Source organism: Ascaphus truei, chromosome 4 (assembly GCF_040206685.1).
Source record: "Ascaphus truei isolate aAscTru1 chromosome 4, aAscTru1.hap1, whole genome shotgun sequence".
In the NCBI taxonomy this organism is placed as follows: domain Eukaryota; kingdom Metazoa; phylum Chordata; class Amphibia; order Anura; family Ascaphidae; genus Ascaphus; species Ascaphus truei.
This window is the reverse complement of record NC_134486.1, coordinates 79,896,541-79,916,786: the sequence shown is the minus strand read 5'-3', so window position 1 is coordinate 79,916,786 and position 20,246 is coordinate 79,896,541.

The following is a 20,246-nucleotide window of genomic DNA, read 5'->3' as shown; positions in this document are numbered from 1 at the left end:
AATTCCCTGTTAGATAGCAGGGCTAAATTACATTGTAAAACATTTTCACTTGACCTGCACACTGGTAGACCATTTTAAGACTTTGTGCCATTATCAAGATTAATGAAACACTGGACAAATGACACTTCCAAAACGCACATTATATTCGGCAATAGCCCTAAGAGTCAGCCATTTACTTTCATCATCCGTTAAAATAGTCAGAACTGAGTCACACCTGCAACATCCTATGGTGATGTTTCATTAACTTTGAACGTTGAGGGATCATTTTCACAGGTTACATGCACATCAGACATAACAGAGTCCTTTCAAATGGCCTATCACAAAAGTCAGTACAGAGTCCAAAATATTTCAAAGAATAAATACCTCTCAATTTGTTAATGATAAGTTTTGTGTCAATTAGATATAATAGGATAAAAGCCTTTGATTGAGGACCTTAGGCCATATGAATTTAGAATGGCATTTCCGACTGCCTGCTGTGCTTTTCTTTCTTATTAATGCTCCGTGTGACAAGAAGAGTGCTCTAGTACATTTCACACAGTCTGCTTTCATGTCAAACAATCTTCTAGGTATTTTTATCCTATTCCCCTGATGATTTCATAGGACCAACAAATCAAGCTGGGAGGTTTTGCAAACATGAAAATGTCAACAGTTTCACAGGAGATATCATAGCACCTCTGCTCCTCTTTTTGGAAAGCAACGTAACAAGACTGAGACGGCACAGCTTTTTGTCAGTTCATTTTCCCAATTATTGTATTTGGAAGGATGTGTCAGTACTCGGCTTTGTAGCTGGGCTGTCCAATTAACGTGAGGCCTGGTGAATATTTTAAGGGAAATGATTGCTGCGATGCTTTATTTTATTACCTCCATAATGTAAATATTGAAGAATACATCCTCAAACCCTTATGGACCCGCATGGCATTAAAGCAATTTCGCCGCCCCCTGCAGAAAATGATGTGGTTAAATAACCAATATATAAATATAGTGCTGTTTCTGTACAACAAAAGTCAATTTTTGGGGGACCATGAAGCTACGGGGGGTGAAGAATGTTGAGAAATATCAACATTAATTATATCACTTTCTCCTAATGATTATGTTATTTCTTTCCCATGAAAATCTAAACTATCCAATCAGTTTTAGTCACAAAATGAATGGGATATTGAAGCCTACCATACCAACAAAGATCAAGGTGTTATTAAAAAACAAGCAGCCAAACTTGTACTTACAGTATAACATGTATTAAATGATCCAGTTTAATCCTCAAATAACGTATCTTATTTAATGTGCATGTAGTGGTTTTTTTCCTCCCTCCCCTCTGGGAGATCTTGCTATTGCTACAGGTGTATTGGTGCTTGTTACCTGTGAGGGGCCAGGAGAGATGAGCTTCTGCGGTGGGAAAGGGAAACAGGACAGGCTTTTGGTAATCCTTCAGATTCTTCTCGTGGTATCAGCGCCTCAAGTCACAGCAGGCTCCAGGGTTCCTGGAGACAGTCCCCACCATGACAGACTTCCCACATACCTTTACCCAATAGACTGTCACTTAGGCAAAGGTATATAAAAAGGATTCTTCATTGAGGCAGCCACTGCAGTTGATATTACAGTGCATGCATAATTTTTTAGGATGGGTCCCAGACCTCTTGATATAGTGGCCTTCTAGAAGTCTTGAGGCCTTGTACTCTGCTCAGGTCTTGGGCTGCAGTCAGCCCCAGGAGAGGGAGAGCTGAACTGCATGCCTCTACCCCAGAAGGGGGAGACCTGGAATGACTATAATTTGGAACACTTCCTCTCTAAGGCACAGAGGGGGAGGGCACAAGGTCTGCACCATAATTGGCTGTACACAGACCAAGTTTCACCTCCACCCCAGTCACTCAGAGAGGCAGTAAACCCACAGGATAGCCTGACTGCCTGTAGCTACTAGGATTTATATGCCAGGAGGCAGAAAGTATAGTCTGGACCAGCCATAGACCTTTAAGGTGCAATCCAAGCAATATCCTACATCTGGGTTTCTTTTTTTTTATCAGTTCTGTAGTATTTAATAATACTTACTACATTTTTATTTTTTTTATTATTAAACTCTTAATGCCAGTTTTAATGAGTTTTAATATACTGAGCATCCTTTGATTTATATAGCAGGTTTTAGCACACTTCCTAGCAATGCAAGGTCTTGGAGCGAGTATTAATTCAGTATTTTTAATACTAAAATATATTACATACTATTGACATAGAAGTACAACAATATTATGTATACATTGGTTAGAATTAAAGAAAATGTTTGATAGTCTTTGTTCATGTGTTTCATTGTAATTACAGTATATGCAATCCCCTTCCTAAAGGGTTACTAGCAGTGTTAGTGTAGGCTAGGCCTGTCCGTGTTGCTATGGGATTCCAGATATCACGCAGGGATATTTAAGGAGGAGAGACCGTTGTGGAAGGTTAGGTTTGTAAGAGATGTGTGCAGAGGTATTTATAAATCCTGGCTTTATTGCGCCTGTTCCTTTAACAAGGCAAAACATACAAAAGAAACAAAATAAAGGCCTACTCCACTTTGGAGAATAACTAAACCTTAACTAAACACACACACACACACCCACACACATACACACACACATATATACACACACACATATACATACAACAGTCCAACAAGAAAGTCTCTTATCTGTTTCTGTTGTTGTAGCTGTAGGGGAAGGCCTCTCTTTCCTCCTGGGTCAGCATCCTTGTGTGCTATGGCACTCTGTGTCCAGGTATAGAGGTCTTGTCCCGTTGTCTTGCTGTCAGCATAAAGTCCTTTTGTGTGCATCAAGACCATATTTTCCTCAGGTCAGCCCAGTTGTGGGCTAAGCAAATCTCTGCAGTCCTCTTTCTCCTTATGCCAGCCCAAATGTGAGCTAAGGAATCTCTCTCCTCTCACATCATGCTTTTCTAAAAGTCCTAATCAGCCAGGTGGAGTCTGGTTGATTGCCTGTGTGCAATTAACCAGCACACTGCTGGATTTAGAGGCAGTTTATCTAAAACAGTTATAAATCCCTGTTATATACCTCCCCTGTTTGTGGGAAGCTCGGACTTACCACAGCCAAAGCTCATCCTTCCACTCTCACTAGATATCCCTGCGGCTGGAATGAGAGTGGATGGAGAACGAGAACCCTCAGTCCCGCTGGGATTGGAGTCCTTTCTCAAAGGTCAGTAATTTCTCCTCCAGAAGGTGCTTGAGATCAGCACTCCTCAGTCGCTCGAGTTGGACTTTTTCTAAGTACAGTCTTCGATTGACCGTGTGGTCATGAGATTTCCCCTGCGTCGGGCGATCCTCTCTTTGTAGGCAGACTGTATGGCGACAGTCGCAGTGCGTGTACGCAAATAGCTTTCTCTCGCCATCTTTTCCATGAACTCCAATTTAGCACTAAATGTCCATTCCTTGTAACCCTTGCTCAGGTCTTACAAAGCCACTGCCAGCTTACTTTTGAATTCTGTCTGATGTTTGGAATCTATTTCTACTATCTAAGCCTCGTGCCATTTCATTGTATAATTTAAAGAGCATTCAAGAATAGCTATTTGAGTTTTCAGCTCTTGAAGCTGTCCTTCTGCACTTCTTTTTCCACTCAATGCAGTTTCCTGTTCAGTTTCTTTGGAATTGAGTTGCGATTTCACATCTCCCAGTTGACTCAGAGCAAGGCTTAAATCTGTTTCCTTTTCTCTATTTCTGACCTGCAGCTGCCGGTGCTCCTCCTGGATATTGTCCAGCTCCAGCCGGGCCCTCTCATTGTCCAGCAATTTGTAGTCATCGGTCATCTTGGCCTCATAGTGCAGTGTCAGGCTAGCCACTTGACGAACGGAAACCTCTTCACTCTCTTCCTTTTTGGTGAGCTGTATCTTGAACTCCGCAATCTGCGTCTGCAGAGCTGTAAGTTGCTGGGATGTGTGTTTAGCTGCCAGCTTTAGCTCTGCCACTTCTAGGCTTTCCTGCATGTTCAACTCATCAGCAAGATATCCCTGTTTCTTGCATGCATCCTGCAATTCCCTTTCAGGGTCTTCATCTCTTGCTCTAGTTTCTGGACCTTCTTGGGCTCCCTCTCATACAGAGTCACCTGGCCTCTAAGCTTGGCCTCCAGTGATGCTCTAGTGATGCCCAGGCTAGCCTTCAGTTCCTCATGCTTTTCTGCAAGGACATACTTGTTTTTTAGACGTTCCTGCAGCAGTTGTACTTCTTTAGCAGCCTACAGATTTTCTTCTTGCAGAGTTCGTTGCTTCTCCTCGGCATTCTGGAGGTGTGTACGTAGACCTTGCAGTTGGTTCTGCAGTAGGTGCTCTGCTTGTGTGTATTGCTCCAATGCTTCAAACTTTTAATCTTCCAATAGTTTCTTTATTTTTTGTAGCTCGTGCAGCTTTTTCTTTTTCCGCCTTTTTATTTTGTACGACTCTGTCCCATCAGGGATACTGGGGTCTCCATATTTATTTGAAACTTCAGCAGCTTCACTATATCCGCCAGGCTTTTCTTGCAGTTGCATTAGCTGGCAGGAATATTTGGGGTTATAGAGACCTGTTTGGTCGGTGCGTACAGAGTTTAGGCACCTCCACCATTCTTGGGGTGTTTTGTGGGTGACTCGTTTCGGGTTCCCTATAAGAGATATCTTCATCCTTACCCATATACTCAAAGGACCGGAAGGGCTACTCTTCTATGGGGTAAGGTTCGTTACAGGAACGCCACATCTTGTCCTCCATTTTGGCGGTATCAGGTATATTTTTCTTCCTGACCTCGGGAGGCATTATTGCACCTGTTTTCACTGTATTCGCTAGAACCCCAGCTGGTAGTCCTACAGGTGGGAAGACTTTGCTTGCAGAGTTTGTAGCTCTCACAGGCATCTCTGTAGACTTTTTCTTTTTCTTCTATACTTTGGTAGGTTCTGAAACATCAGCAGTGCTGTGCACACAATCTTTCTCATCAGCAATTCTGGATGAGTCCTTGCCAAGTAAAACTTCTGTATCTTCCTTGTGACCACAGCACATTGCTTGCTGCTGCAGTTCCTTGGCACGTTGAAAAAAATATTCCTCTGGCTGCAGCCCTTTTTCTGGGGCCACATAGGGATCATCCTCATCACCTGAATAAGGCCTGAAGGGACACTGTTCCATGTGGCTGGGCTCTTAGCACCAGGAACACATTTTCTTCCCCATTCTTGCAGAGTCTGTATTTGACTTCAGCTGGGCGGCCATTTTAAAATCCCATGAAGTGGGGGGGGTTTTCACAAGTGGTGAGGTAGACTCTGGTCACAGCATCACTCCCTAGTGTGGGTCACCATCTGTCACAGTCCTCCCAGTCAAACTTGTGTTGTGGCTTTCTCCAGTGCCATGTAGTTTTCCTGTTTGGATGTGTAGCACTTTAATTCTGGTCACTACTGCATGTGTTTTGTTGCTCAGACTGTTTCAGGAACTTATGCAGGCAAAAGCACAAAAAAATTTCACAGGCAGTCTCCGGGGCCCCTTTCAACTTCAAGGGCCACTTCTCACCCCACTTCAAACACCATGTGTAAGAGATGTGTGCAGAGGTGTATAATGGAGACCGATTAAGGTGAAATGAAATCCTTGCTTTATTGCGCCTGTTCCTTTAACAAGGCAAAACATACAAAAAGAAACAAAATAAAGGCCTACTCCACTTTGGAGAATAACTAAACCTTTACTCCAGCCCTTTCTAATTGGGTGGGTAGCTAAACTGGTTACCACCCTATACACACACACACACACACACTGAACATTTGATATATATATATATGTGTGTGTGTGTGTGTGTGTGTGTGTGTGTGTGTGTGTGTGTGTGTGTGTGTGTGTGTGTGTGTGTGTGTGTGTGTGTGTGTGTGTGTGTGTGTGTGTGTGTGTGTGTGTGTGCTGGGTGATAATGGTGAAAGGCAGGGTTGCAGACCTATCTAAGACATGCAAATGAGCATACAGTAATATTTCTATTTGCTATATGCTTTACTGTGGAGGGTTTTTGTCACTTTTTTTACCCACCATAACTTAACTAAGTGTTAAAGCCAGTATAAACAACCCCACACTGATGAGACCCATTAAGGTAGAAATGGCTGTCTGTTCGTGGGTTTTACTGGCTATGCATCTTAACCCAGGCTGTGCTCAAAGCTGTGAAATGCAGCAAGCAAAAGCTTACAGGGGACCATGTTATATGGTTTTGAAGCAAAGGGTGGCACTATACATATACACACAACAGTCCAACAAGAAAGTCTCTTATCTGTTTCTGTTGTTGTAGCTGTGGGGAAGGCCTCTCTGTTCTCCTGTGTCAGTATATTTGTGTGCTATGGCACTCTCTGTGTCCAGGTATAGAGGTCTTGTCCCCTTGTCTTGCTGTCAGCATACAGTCCTTTTGTGTGCATCAAGACATCATATTTTCCTCAGGTCAGCCCAGTTGTGGGCAAAGGAAATCTCTGCAGTCCTCTTTCTCCTTATTTAAAACCAGAGACGAACATGAAACACAGACAGAGCTCAATGCACATCCAGCGAAACTTTATACACGGTACAGTGCCTAAATATACATGTATTGATATCTATTAAATAAAATGGTCTTTTAGTTTAACATTTTGGCCAAATTGTTGTAAGCCCCTGAGCCACTGCACGGCAGACCACACCTCAAGGGTCCCTACACTAATATAAATTCTTAATAACCTGTGCATTGCCAGGAAGAATGATTTATAATAAATCTGTCAAAATTAGTTGCAAAGTTCTAAGTCTGATTGAATCTTTTATTAACCTGTACATTACCAGGAAAAGCACTCTGTATTAGATTTGTCACAATCACACTGCAAGCAAGCAAGTTCCCCTGAGAGTGGGAGATGCTATGGAGTGAGCTTTTAACCATTTAAAAGTGGGAGGGGTGAGCTTAAACTAGGTAGGAGGCTGCCACCCTCCAATCAGCCAAGACCAGCTGAACAAGAATTGTAAGACATATAGAACACCCACAAGCTCATATTGAACCCCCAAAATAACCACAACATATATATAAGCATATAAGTGTCACAGAGGAGTGCTACTGAGCATGGCAATATACATTTAAAACCAGAGACAAACATGAAACACAGACAGAGCTCAATGCACATACAGCAAAACTTTATACACGGTACAGTGCCTAAATATACATGTATTGATATCTATTAAATAAAATGGTCTAAGTCTGATTGAAGCTTTTATTAACCTGTACATTACCAGGAAAAGCACTATGTATTAGAACTTTGCAACTAATTTTGACAGATTTATTATAAATCATTCTTCCTGGCAATGCACAGGTTATTAAGAATATTTATTAGTGTAGGGACCCTTGAGGTGTGGTCTGCCGTGCAGTGGCTCAGGGGCTTACAACAATTTGGCCAAAATGTTAAACTAAAAGACAATTTTATTTAATAGATATCAATACATGTATATTTAGGCACTGTACCGTGTATAAAGTTTCGCTGGATGTGCATTGAACTCTGTCTGTGTTTCATGTTCGTCTCTGGTTTTAAATGTATATTGCCATGCTCAGTAGCACTCCTCTGTGACACTTATACGCTTATATATGTTGTGGTTATTTTGGGGGTTCAATATGAGCTTGTAGGTGGTCTATATCTCTTTCTCCTTATGTCAGCCCAAATGTGAGCTAAGGAATCTCTCTCCTGTTTCTCACATAAGGTTTTCCTAAAAGTCCTAAATCAGTCAGGTGGAGTCTGGTTGATTGCCTGTGTGCAATTAACCAGCACACTGCTGGATTTTGAGGAAGTTTATCTAAACAGTGATAAGTCCCTGTTACAAGGTTCCAGGAGGACATGAGGAGAGGAGCCCTGGGGAGAGTAGACACCCATGTTCTTAAAGTAATAGAATAGACCAGCCCACCCCCTACTTTGTTAATGTTCTAGACAGAGACAGTAACCTTGTCAGTTAGCTTCCCTACAGAAGACTAAGGGAGTCCAAGATAAGTGCTAAGTATGAAACGACATGCGCCAGAGGGGCCTCAGTAACGAGGAGTCAAAGATGTCAATAGATCAGCTCTAACCACAGATCTGCATATACATTCCTCTCAGGCTGAAGTGGAAGTAGCAGTAACCTAACGGCTAAAGGTATTTGGTTATAGGACCTGCTAGGATCCCCAATGGGCCTAGTATTTCCGAAATAATGAGGGAAGAGGTTTTACAACTATTAGCAGGGGGTGGCCTGGGTTTTATCACAGTAAAGTAACAAGATATGTACCTTCATTCAAGTGTTAAGCAAGGGCACTGATTGAAGAACAGTATTCATATATGTCTGATGGAACATACAGTGCAACATGTCAATATTATGGATGAATGGTCCCTGTGTTTGGGGACACGAATAAATGACGGTTGTGCTATAAAAGTTCATGGCGTCCATTATTATCTTGCTATCTCATCGTCCAGCTGCCTGAATTCCAGCCCCAGTTAAGGTAATCCATGCGGGGGTAGCCATATACACCCCACACCAATGTAACCTCCCTGGGAAGCCGGGTACAGAGGGTTACAGATATATTTGTTACCGGATTAATTTAAGTTATTGATAAGACTTTTTTTTTAATGTTTTGTATTAGGTTTCAAAACAGCTGTCTTAAAATATGTTCTCTACATTTCCACGTTGCAGATTCCTGCTGAAGAAAACACTAATAGCTGAGTCAAATTTAGATAGGATGTGCAAGAAGATGACTTGATATGTAGATATAATGTAAATATAATGCTAATTAACCTAAAATAATTCAGATTATTATTCAGGTTTGAGAACGTGATAAATAAACATTTATTTATTTGCATTTTCAGATGCTGAGACACTAAATATGTATTTTTCCTCTCTCTTTCTGTCAGCTGACGGCACAAAGTAAAATTTAGACTTGTGTTTAAGGGTTAAATTGTATATATACATTACTCCAAATCTGCAGTTTGAGTTGTTTTCGGACGAAAAATCCCCGTTAAATAACAAACACAGTCCCTTCCACAACCTCTGTTACTATTACATAGAGCATACAGTATAGATTGCAGTGTGTTACATGGCAAGTAATGTAGACTTATAATAGTCGACCTTGCTCTTATAAAAAATCTGGAAATGTGATACTTTTATTGGGCTTACAGGAGAATTGTCCATAGGTGTTAATGTTGAGTGTCCTCTCATAAATATTAGCTCTGTGGTCTTTAAAGGACATGCCCAGATCTGCAGAAGAGACTTATTTGGTATAGAGCTCATGTTGAATAGTTCCGTCTGGAGATGACACTGATTCTGTCTTGAAAGTTCATATACAATGTAAAATTCTGATGAATGAACCTCTGAACCCTTGAAAATACATATTTCATCACATCTGGGAAATAAACATATGCTTCAATGCAACAAAAAAAAAACAACTGTTGTCTTGAAGGTTCATATAAATACATATAAATGTTGACAAGAGACATACCTAGTCATGAAAACTTGTATTTAATTGTCAAGATAAACTAGGGACCATGTTGTTCTAGAACCTAAGTTATAACCAAGAACCATTATATGTATTATAACTTTTCAGAACAAATAGATAAAAATGTGACCTACATTCACCAAAGTTCAATAAAGAAAAAAAATTGAGATTATCAGTGTTTAATGCCAATTTGAATGGAGCAATATGTCAGTGATATATTTACAGTGGCATATACAAATCAGAATGTAAACGGGTAATTACCGTATTTCCTCGATTGTAAGAAGCCTTCGATTGTAAGACGCACCATCGATTTGGCCCTTACAATTGAGTAAAATTACTTTTAAACTTACCATGTTTCAGGAGAGGTCCCATGTCAGCGGAGGATGAAGATGGACAGCGGGTGGGTGTGCGGTGGGTGTGCGGCGGCAGGACAGGTCCAAAGTCTGTAGGTGAATGAAGATACACTGGCGACACACTTTATTGCAGTGTGGCCAGTACCGCAAGCCGGGAGATTTCCCGGCTTGCAAGTGGCAGCCCCTCGGCGTGCCGCGCGTCTCCGATGCGCGGTCACGCGTCATCGGGTGCCTGCGCCCCCTGCACGCACGTCCAGGGCTCCCCGAGGGAGCCCTGGTGTCCCGCGATGTGGGGGACGGCGGCAGGGGGTTCCGGGGGACCCGGCGGACCCGGAGAGGAGAGGTGGAAGCCGCGATCGGCGGGCCTCTCCTCCGCTGCTTCGGCGCGCGCCCGGCACCCTCCGGCGCGCGCCAGGTAACTGCTGCGGCCGAGAACGGGCAAATGCTCGAATAAACTCGGCCGCAGCAGTAAGAAGACAGCGGGTGTACGGTGGGATGCGGTGGCAGGAGATCATAATAGCAGGAGAGCTGAGCAGGAGCAGAGCGGCATAGGGGAATGGCTTTGGAGGTGCACACTGTAACCGGAAGTCAGACACTGGTCAACTTCCGGTGTTACAGTGTGCACCTCCCAAGCCGTTCCCCTATGCTGCTCTGCTCCTGCTACTATGATTTATTAGCCGCCTCCACCACCGCACTCCCGCTGTCTTCTTATCTTCATTGACCTGCAGACGTGGGACCTCTCATGCCGGCGCCGCACACTTCGTCCTCCGCTGACATGGGACCTCTCCTGAAACATGATAAGTGAAAAGAGGGGTTAGTACTGTTAATACATCGATTAATACATCGATTCTAAGACGCACCCCGATTTCAGACATGTGAAAATCAGAAAAAAGGTGCGTCTTAAAATTGAGGAAATAGGGTAATGCCAAATGTTTATGCTGTATGTTAACCCCTAAAGGCATTCTCTGCTCAATTCATATCTAGCCTCACACATCAGAGAGGTTAATTCATTTTGAAGAAGAAAAGTGTGATATCTCCTCCCCCCTCCACAATTGCGTCGCCGGTACTGAATAATCCTGATTTCTATGAGTTATCCCTTTTTTGAATTATTTGAATTGCTAGCCCTGCTTAACATTGAGAATGCAATTTTCATTTGTGCAAATGAGATGGCTGTCGCTACCCATTTCTGAATAAATATTTTTTAGTGAATATGGTGATAATTCTAAAAAACATTGCTGCCATTGTATTTCTGAATAACCCCACACTTTAACACAGCCATATTAACCTTTAGTGAGTCTAGCACAATGTGTTATAATTTGACCAATATGCAAGTCAAAGTTCTAGGATCTCTATTAGTCCTGGAGAAATGTAGATTCTTTATAGGATGTGATACTTTTAAGGGAACCAACAAGATCCTTTAAGAAAAGCCTATGAGGTTTTAAAAGCTCTGTACACCATCATTATCTGTGAAGGACCTTACTGCTGTTCTATAGAAAGGTATCACAACCTCCAACAAATCTGCATTTCTCCTAATATACTGTAAGTACACATTGGCCGGGTCATAAAGCTGCCATGCACAATTAATGGCAGTTGCTGCAAGATCGGGCGTAATGTCTCACATGGCGGTTTCATGATTCCGGCCATTGAGTGAATGTCAGATGTTGTCCTAAAGTTCAGACCTATCCTGAGTGCTGCTATTAAACATGTGTCCATTTTTAAAAGGAAAATGTTGCCACTACTGTAATTTTTTCTCTCATTGGATTTTTCTCCATCTGTGACAAGCCTGAAATACAGAGATGTGTTCCATCAGAGAACCATACCTATAGAGTGTCTAGTACAAGGTGCCAACGCCAGTCCAGAGGGTCACCAGCAGGTCAGGTTTCCAGGATATCTCTGCTTCAGCACAGCTGGCTGTATATGTCAGTCTTCGACTGAGCCACTGATTGAGCCACCTGTGCTGAAGCAGGGATATCCTAAAAAGCCTGACCTGTTGGTAACTCTGGAGGACTGGAGTTGGCCACCCCTGGTCTAGTACTACTTCACATAATAAACACTCCAAATAAAAATAAATGACATGGCCGACATAATGCACATTAGCCTCAATACAAAATCCACATGGTCAAAAAAACTATATTCCAAACGTGAATTATAGAACTACTGTATACAGGCATACCCCGCTTTAACATACGCAATGAGACCGGAGCATGTATGTAAAGTGAAAATGTACTTAAAGTGAAGCACTACCTTTTTTTCCACTTTAGAATGCATGTACTCTACTGCAAACATCATATATGTGCATAACTGATGTAAATAATGCATTTGTAACCAAAATAAATACAGTAGGCTTTATTCAAATAAAATTAATGGGAGCAAGCAAGGAGGTGAGAGGAGCGCACGCGGGTCAGTACTGTATAGCAGCTCTCTCTCTCTCACTCAGTCAGTCTCTCTGTATCTCTCTCTCACTCAGTCTCTCTCTCTCACTCAGTCTTTCTCTCTCACTCAGTCTCTCTCTCTCACTCAATCAGTCTCACTCTCACTCACTCAGTCTCTCTCTCACTCACTCACTCAGCCTCTCTCTCACTCACTCACTCAGTCTCTCTCTCACTCAGTCTCTCTCTCTCACTTAGTCATGCACTCAGTCTCACACACACACAGTCACACACACTGTCACTCAGTCACACACTGTCACTCAGTCACACACTCAGTCACAAAGTCACACACAGTCACTCAGTCACACACAGTCACTCAGTCACACAGTCACTCAGTCACACACAGTCACTCAGTCACACACAGTCACACACAGTCACACTCAGTCACACTCAGTCACACACAGTCACTCAGTCACACACAGTCCCTCAGTCACACACAGTCACTCAGTCACACACAGTCACTCAGTCACACACAGTCACTCAGTCACACAGTCACTCAGTCACACACAGTCACTCAGTCACACACAGTCACTCAGTCACACACAGTCACTCAGTCACACAGTCACTCAGTCACACACAGTCACTCAGTCACACACCGTCACTCAGTCACACACAATCACTCAGTCACACACAGTCACTCAGTCACACACAGTCACTCAGTCACACACAGTCACTCAGTCACACACAGTCACTCAGTCACACACACTCACTCAGTCACACTCAGCCACACACTGACACTCAGTCACACACTGACACTCAGTCACACACACACACACACACACACACACACACACACACACACACACACACACACACACACACTGTCACACAGTCACTCAGTCAGACACACACCCACACACACACACACACACACACACACACACACACACACACACTGTCACTCACTCAGTGTCACACACACACACAAAAGCAAAGATTGCAGCAGCAGATCTTCTCCTTCCCTGCACTGTAGTCCGTAATTCACATCACATGCAAAGCTTTGCAGAGCTCTGAGGAGGGAGGAGGGAGGAGGGGGGAGAAGGAGGAGAGCGGAGGATGCAGAGTCACGGGCGGAATCACTGATTTAGCTGCTGCTTTATGGAGCGTAAGTGCAGGGGGAACGGAGACAGATGGGAGGGGGAACGGAAACAGATGGGAGGGGGAACGGAGACAGATGGGAGGGGGAACGGAGACAGATGGGAGGGGGAACGGAGACAGATGGGAGGGCAGAGGGAACAGGGAGCTCGAGCGCACCATAATGAAGACAAGCATGAAGGAGGTTGCAGGAGTGTTGAGGTGAGCACGCCGCCCCCTGGTGTCCGTACTCGCGAAGCACGTGTACGTACACAGGGGTATGGTGCAACTAAAAATAAATGTACGTACTTGTGAGTGTACATAATGCGGGTGTACGTAAAACGGGGTATGCCTGTATACTAAACGGCGCAAATTGATTTTTACGTTAAATTGCCACACAAAAATCACAAATCATATTGCGCTTATGTGCACTTACAGTATGTACTGCACTAAGATTTTTAAGCATTAAAAATCTTTTTTAGTCGAATATATTAGCACAAAGACAGGGGATAAGCATTATACATGGATGTAAATGGTATGGACTTAATAAAATTGTATTTGCGTACCAAAATAATAGTTGAACCTGCATTCAAATTGTCAACCAAGTTGTACCTAGTGTAAACTAAGTCTGAGTATATTGTTAGCACAGAATTAAAAGTACTTTAAGTCGCTATGTGTCAACAAAAATATATAGTCTATGTGTTAACCAAACATATTCACTTCACAGTATAGCTATTCTGTTTTCATTTAAATTGTACCAATCAGATATGCAACACGACACAAAGAGTCAAAAGTCCTATCAGACAACAAGCTATGCATCATATGTAAGAAGCCCAGTATCCGACGACTTGCCTGGGAAAATACTGTGGCTATCTCATAGTAAACACTGAAACATTTCTGTGAGATTGTACAGCCAGACTAATGGCCCATCGGATTAACACAGTGGGGGTCCCTGCAGTCCCATTCAGTTTGAATGAGACTGCAGGGACCCCCGGTGTGTTAATCCAATGGGCCATTAGTCTGGCTGCAGAAATCTCACAGAAATGTTGCAGCGTTACTGTGAGATAGCCCCAGATTTTCCAAGGCAAGTCATCGGATACTGGTGGCTGCATCTGTATCAAACTTCATACCTACAACAACATTTTATTAAGCTGTATACTTCTTTTTAGTAGTACAGATTTGACGCAAAAGAAATGTCAAAGATTATGTTAGTACATACACCTTCTTTTCTAATATGCCTCAACTCTTCCTAGTAAATGTTCTAGCAATTGATGATTATTATTCAAATAGACTTAAACATTTCTGATCAAGACTTTTACCCTGGACAGCAACCCTTTGAGATCTAGGTGGGTACCACTAGCATGATGTGGTAAAAAAAACAAACCAATCTCCTTTAACTCATCTGGATGTATTACAATTTGCACCTACAGATATTGCCAGACTTACTGTCCCGGAGCAGCGGCATAACAAGCAAAACACTGCGGCTCCAAGGACAGTGAAAGCCGCGGCTACCAGCCCCTCTGACCTCCCCCTCTTTGCCTTAGGGAGGAAGTGTCCAAATGATAATCAGTCCAGCTCTCCCCCTCATGGGGTAGAGGAGTGGAGCTCTGAGTCTCTCCCAGTTGGGAGAGAGTTCAGCTCAGCCCCTCCTGGGGTTGAGACAGGCTTTCAACTCCTCCTGGAGCTGAGTGCAGCCCAAGGTCTGTGCAGAGCACAAGGCCTCAGTATTGCAAGAAGACCTGCACCATCCAGAGGTCTGGGACCCATCCTAAAATATGATGCATACGTTGTGATACCAACTACAGTGGCTGCTCCAATAAAGAATCCTTTTTATATACCCCTGCCTAAGTAACAGTCTATTGGGAAGAAGTATGAGAGAAGACTGTCATAGTGGGGACTGTCTCCAGCTACGCTGGAGCTCGCTGTGCCTGGAGGCGCTGACACCAAGATGAGAAGAACCTGAAGATCACCAAAAGCCTGTCCTGTTTCCCCTTACCATCGCGGACGCCCATCTCTCCTGGACCCTCACAGGTAACAAGCACCACAGCACCTGTAGCTTAGGCAAGATCTCCCAGATGGGGGTGGGAAGCAGTGCTACATGTATAAGTAGTGTAGTGTTCCTCTCCGCACCAAATTAATACACCAGGTTTAAGGGGCTTTAGTCGCTGCACCAAATGGATCGGCGCCAAATGTAGGAAACAAGAAAAAAAATGGACACAGATGCACATTTGTGCTCTGTGCCTGGAGCAAACTGCACCCTTCAGGAAACAAGAAACGAGAAAATATTGTTTTAAAAAAAATGTAAATAACCAGCTATTACTTCTGCAACCTGGGAAAGCTGTGCTGCTTGTAACATTCTATAAAAGTCACTATTAAAAAAAAGAGTGTCAAAAGAGGTAACATTACAAAACATTCACTAGGTGCTTTAAAAGAACATGATGTCAATATAAATAATATGAGCACTACAGCCTGATCTAAATAGGTAAGCAATAGGTAGGTTATTCAAAGTAAACACAATATAACATATAATAAGTCTCACTGGTTCCAGGTGGTCTGAATAAGGGGCTTGAGTAATCCTTGTTTACCCACCCCCATCTTATTATATTTAAACATTTATCCAACCACTTTTTAACATATTTAAATATTAACCCAACCATTTCTTTATTATGCTTTGACATCTCAAAAACTATCACATAAGGACAGGACATTTTAAAAAAATGGAAACAACGGGATGAATAAAACTGAAATTATTTGTATAAAACAAGAAACAAAGCAGTCCAGAGCAACATCCAATGTGACAAAAATACACAGTGAAATACCTATATATCTCTTGAAAAAGGGTCATTTAGTTAACCCTTTGGCCAAAGCGTATAAGCCTGCGAGCCACTTTCAAGGCATGACCAGTTAGCAGGTCCTAACACTAACTGATTAAAATCCTTATTTACCTCTAAAATTAGAGGCAGCATGGTCCTGACATTGAACCTGTTGCAACCAGCTGCATGAAAAGAAAACCTGCTTACTTGGACAGTGGGGAGGGGTGAGCTTTTCTGTGTGACATTATTTGTACCTCATATTAATACAAATCATGTTTATCATACACAAAAGAGAAGAAAGGTTCCATCAAAAAAACTACACTCAATATCCCAATAAAATCTATCAAACATAACATTTTTTATAGTACTATATATAATATTAATAATAATAATATTGTTATGATGGATTTTAAAAAAAAGTATTGCCTATAATGTATCGTCATAATTAAATGTTTGCTTTAATGATTAAAAATAAAAGTTGTAGAGACTACATGATAGTCTGTACTAGTGTTTTAAAGAATTAATTGATCTCAGTAGATCTATTCTAACCCTTTATGTTAATGAAATAGAAATATATCTTTATTATATCAAGAGTTCAGTAAGATATTGTAGATATTAATACTGTAATTATTATTGCTGTTCATGGATGATATGTCATCTGCTGAAAAGTTTAAAGAGTGTATAAATCTAACATTGGAATAATAAGGTCAATAATGTGATATATAATATCTATCGATTATTATTGCTAGTTCAGCTAGATATACTAAAAATGTGGCTAAAAGTGAGTATCAAGGAGCAGCTTTTCCAAGGTTCTAAACTCTTCACAGTTTTATGTCTATTCACTCCATCGGAGACACTGTGATCATACTAGCATATAGAGCCGTTTTTCATGAGCTCTATAGGCAGTAATTGTTACAACATTTGAGTTGATTGGAGAAATTGTATATTACTTTTATTCACTCATGATGACCAGTATTGGCAAAATGTTATTTCTAGTTTGGCTACTTTTTTCACATATTAGTTTTATACTCACTTTCAGCTATACAAAGTGTGTGTGGGGAGTGTGTTGTTGGAGGTGAAGGTGTTCTGAGAAGGGGTGGTGGTGGGAGGGAGCTGTGGATGGTGGGGGGACAGTGCATTGTGGGGTGGCAAGGGTATTGTGAGGGCGGGGGTTGTGGGTTGTGAGCGGGGGAGTGTTTTAGGTATATTCGTGTAGGTGGGTTGTGGGAGGGATTTTTAAATAAAAATATTTGATATTTTTTAGAATCTGTCTATTTTTTGTAATAAAAGTTACAAAAAATGCTTAATTGGGACATACAATTCAAGTGCTTACTTGAATTTTCACTATAAAGGAATGAGTGTCTGTAATTTACCTGTGTATTAGTACTGTAGTAGTCACAGAACACACCTCTCTGAGCCTCTATCCTCCCCCCACCCACTGTATTATCCTTCAGATCACCGAGCTGCAGATGTAGCTTAATGCAAACTAAAAGAAAAATGTTGTTTGGGTGATAAAGTAAACAAAATGCCCCATCCACCTGCATGTGAAGCCAACAACCCTGACACGTGGAAGACCTCCCTGCCGTAGCCCTGTGGTTTAGAGAAAAATGGAGGGAGTTAGTTAAGGAAGGGGGTGAGTTAACAGTGAGTGGGAGTTGTGGGTTTGTTATATTTGTTTAATATAGAATCTATGTATTAAAAAAATATTTATTGCATAGTTAGCAAAAGTACAACAACATAACAATATAACAACATACATTAAAAAACAAACATTTAATAACTTAACAACATAATAATAGCCCACTAACCCCCCACCCCCAACCTTAAAATGACTAAACACTCATTCCACCAGGTTCTTTTTGCTTTTTGCACAGGTATCTGAGCTGAACCAGAGACTGGACTTAATGGATAACAAAAATTGACCTCTTGTTAGAGAGGATGGACCATATTGTGAGGTGCAAGGATGGTCTCTATTCATTGTGGATAGACTGCTGCAGAAGAGACCTCAACATATGGAGGAAGCCTCATCTTCCCCCCACCCCCCATGTGCCTTCCCATGTGCAATACACAGATGGTGGGAAGCCTGTACATGCTGCCCTGCTCATTCAACGACAATGACATTGTGCCTATGACCCCCCATGCTGCTGAGAATAACATGCTAGAAAGTGGCATCACAGAGCAGCTACATGTGTTTATTTGCAAAAGCACACCTGCGGCAACTTAACCACTGAGGCGGAAACGCACGTGTATGACATCCCTCTTTCTATAATACCCAGGGAAAGTTTGGAAAGATATGCAGGGGACAGCCACATCAATCTGTCCAAGTAATCTTCCAACATCATGTGCCTTTTAAACATTATGCCGAGTGGGCCAAAAGTGTAAACTTTGATGGCTCCAGTAGTAAGAAGGCTATACCTAACAATTTGAGGAGAGCTATTTTAGATGCACTTGGGAAGCAGTATAAATACACTGTGGCAGATTTCAATAATGTGTGACACAGTTAATGAACTATTACGGCCCCTGAGGACCATGGACGGAAAATATGTATTTATTTATTTATTTTTTAATAAATACAGTTTATTGTTTAATTAATTTGGGGGTGCAATATACTTAATTCTAAAGCGATTAGACACAATGGTCCCTTAGGCTAAGGCCCCGCTCCCTCAGTCAGCGCGCCCGCACTGCAGACAGGCGGCTCGCTGACAGGCAATTGACCGCGATATGCGTTCTGTAGGGAGCCGGGGCAGGAGGGCGGCGGGAGTGGGAGGGGGGGCGTGGTAAAACTTTGTGAAGATCGTGGTGCCATGGTGCCATCCACCTCCCCACTACCACCCCCACACACAACACATACACACAACACATACACACAACACATACATACACACACACATACATACACACATACATATACACTCACACACTTTTCCCCCACAGAGCCTTCCCTGCTCCCCTCCCAAGCCGCCTCCCATCCTTAGCTCCTTCCCTCCCCTCCTTCCCTCATTGGCTGACTGCCGCACCACGTAACGCGTCAGAGCTGCAAATCACTAGGATCTTGCAGCATCGGCCGTCTGACGCGTCATAGCACGCAGTCAGCCACGTAGTAAGGAGCTAACGGGGACCTCCAGACTGGAAAAAAGGGGCTGGTGGTCCGCTGCTGCGCGGCCGCACGGGCCGTCGGAAGCAGCGGGACCCAGGCCTTATTCTGTAAGATTTGATAATGCAGATTATGTCCTATCGTATGAAAAGACCCATTGACTTCAGTGGGGCTTTTCCTGTGATAGCACATCATCTGCACTATCAAACTTTACAAAATAAGGGACCATTGTGTCTAATCGCTTTAGAATTAAGCATATTTTTTCATACCTATAACATACAAAAGTTTACACATATTTATCACCATATAAAGGTGAACATGGTTACTAAAGCCACTAAAAACTTGACTGAAGCCATGCACATGGATTTTTTTTTATTATTATTATTCATAATAATAATAATGTTTAATGGGTTTTTTTTAACTTGTCTATTAGAAGCACTATCTATGTTCTTTGAAAACTACAGTATATGTTCATATGTTCACTTCTCAAAACAAGAAATAACTCATAGAAGTCTAAAGCGGCTGTGAAACAACAGCAAAAATAATTTGTATTTGTTTGTACCAATTTCTTAATATTAAAGTAGGTTTAAAATGAAATAATGCAGATCAAGTCATTCCTGGTTCTCTTTCGAAACCCAAGAAGACATTATACATTTTCCTCTAGAGGCATGTAACATTAATAGGGTAGTTATATTGCCATTTAAGATTCTTTGGAAGCAAGTCAATGTAACTTTATATGAGAAGGTTACACCAGAACAGATACTTTAAAAGTGTTACCCCGTGAAAAAAAAAGAGAAGCAAAATAAAAGATAAAATCAAAGCTGCACAAATCCCTTCCATTTGTCTCTCGGCTATGTTTCTTAGCAGAAAACACAGGCTATTGGTTTAGCAAAGCTTCTGAAACATGGGTCCCAAAAAGAAAGGAGTGGTAAAAAGTGTCAACACTCAAATACTTCTTTGTCTTACCTGTTTTATTGTACTGGGAAGACATGCAGAATGAAAACTTTTTCTTTGCTTTTTTTTAATGTAATCACTAAATCTTATATTATTCTTTGTCATTACAAGAGA